Source organism: Dermacentor silvarum, chromosome 1, assembly GCF_013339745.2.
Source record: "Dermacentor silvarum isolate Dsil-2018 chromosome 1, BIME_Dsil_1.4, whole genome shotgun sequence".
NCBI classification, from domain to species: Eukaryota; Metazoa; Arthropoda; class Arachnida; order Ixodida; family Ixodidae; genus Dermacentor; species Dermacentor silvarum.
This window is the reverse complement of record NC_051154.1, coordinates 311,871,536-311,873,723: the sequence shown is the minus strand read 5'-3', so window position 1 is coordinate 311,873,723 and position 2,188 is coordinate 311,871,536. Positions and strand designations below refer to the sequence as shown.

The 2,188-nt window shown below is 52.6% G+C and overlaps 1 pseudogene; it reads right to left on the bottom strand.

Annotated features, from left to right (window-relative positions):
• Window positions 1-471: 471 nt before the first annotated feature.
• LOC119442333 (uncharacterized) lies at window positions 472-1,585 on the bottom strand (annotated as a pseudogene).
• Window positions 1,586-2,188: the final 603 nt, after the last annotated feature.

The following is a 2,188-nucleotide window of genomic DNA, read 5'->3' as shown; positions in this document are numbered from 1 at the left end:
GCATTCATGTCTCCTAGTATAATTATCTCGTGCCCTCCTCCTAGCTTATTACTGTCACTTGATATGCTTTCCAGCATTTTTTTGTTTTCCTCTTTGGCGTTTGCTCCGGTCTACAGGTATACAAAGCCAAGGAGTGTCTGCTCTCCTGCCACTTTCCCTTTTAGCTTTAAATGCTCTTTGCATTCCTGTTTGACCCTTTGCCAATTCATACTTTTATGGATGAATGCCCCCATTCCACCACCTTTTCTGCTGCTCTCTGTTCTATTGCAATATTCCCATGCATAGTCAGGATTACAGGGTGGTTGCTCCGCGTCCCTAAGATGTGTCTCCACAAACCCACATACCATCAGCTTTTCCTGCCTTAGTTGCTCGTCTACCTCCTCCCACTTCAGCCTATTACTGCCACCTAGCATGTTAATATACCGTATGTCTGAATAACCTTACCACTGGTGCTTACGTCTATTTCTTCTCTTACAGACTACGTTTCTTGAATGTTGGGGCCTCTCCGGGTCCGTCTTTGTCTACACTGGTGGCCTCGGGGCTCTGGGTCCCCCCAAAAAAATCCGTTGCTTGGCGGCCTATCCTTACTTCCCTCCTAGGAGCCCGTGGCACCACTGTAGTGAATGCCATCCTGTGCACAATGTTGGGAGCCAGGCTGGTACACGTCCCGGTTTACCTCCATTACACTGTGCCCAAGTGGTCGGCTCAGACCTCTAATGACCTGGTTAGCCTCAACCACACTCCATTCCATCCCACTAGCCTGGCCCTGGACCTCTGGAATTGTGCACATGGTCACAGGCACCTTCGCAGAGGCCTTTCTGAGTTTGCGCAACCCAACCTCTGTCTCTTTAGGTTTTGGCTCCTTCCCTTCAGCACATCGTTGAGGCCAGCATGGATAACAACCAGGTTTTCGTGCTCCATGTTGTCCCATACCACCTTCTGAGCATTTGCCATTGAGTCAACTATGCACTTCCCTGACTGGGCCTCCACTCTCACCCGCTTGTCTACCTTCACTTTTGTAAGGACGCCCTCCGCAACCCTCGCTATGTTGGAGTCCTCCACCACCAGGACCCTTCGCTGTACACGTTCACCTCCCTGCTTGCGATTGATGTCCTCCAGTTCACGCTAGCTGGCCCTCCACCTACTGTACGCCACTGTCACGCGGCGACGGGCTCCCTGCCACTCGTCCCGCCCCACCTGAAGCCTGCCGCACTACATCGCTGTAGCGTTATGGAGCCCCCGTGTTGCCGCCAGCTCTCGCCTGCTGTTCTACGGCCTCTAGGTGTCCCTTCCTGCCTGTCCGTTTGCTTTCATTGCATGCCTCTGCTTGAGATTCCGCCTGATTCTGTTCCGACCCGGGATTATGCACCGCCTGTGCCATTAGCACCTCCACCCGCTCTTCCAGCTCGGCCTGCTTTTCCCATCCTTCTTGAAGCACACCAACTATTCTCTCTACCAGGTTTGCCTCGGCGCCCTCCCTGTCAAGCAACTTGGTGATCCGAGTTTTGAGCTCAATCCTCTGCTCTCGCTCCACCTTCAGCTCCCCTTTGAGCTCCTCAACACTAGCTGCCCATTCCCCTTCCATCCGCCGCACGGCCCCCTTGAATCCTTCACACAGCCCGCACGCGAAGCTAGCCTTCTCAGCGTCAGCTAAACTTGCGAAGTCTGTCTCGTTCAAATAACACCGTTTGCACTCTTCGCACAGCACCAGCTCGCCATCACCCCTGACTTTCCTAGCCTGCCGTGCCATCGCCCACCCGACCATCTAATGAGAAAGCCCGCCAAAATACCTAAACAGCCCCATGGTAAGCCCTACGGCAATCTCGTTATTCGGCTACCTCCACTAGCTTCCCTTAACTCGGTTTAAAACTGCCGCCCTACACTGTTTACACCATGCAACATGTTTGCTATACGTGTGCCACAACCCACTTCCAAAAAATACAACAGACCAATCCCACTGGCCAGTTACACGACGCTACTGCTGCCGCAGTGCATGCTGGTACTTGTAGTCATCCGGCCCCTCGATTGATTTTTGGCAATTTTTATGGTTCGTGTAGAGCCATCGTACGATGGGAGGATTGACCTGCTGCGTTTCTGGGTGCTACAACAATCACACAAGGGACAAAGGCTTCGGATTCTATGTGTTTTCTAAAGAGTGAAAGCTTCGAAAGATGTGGATCCAACGGAT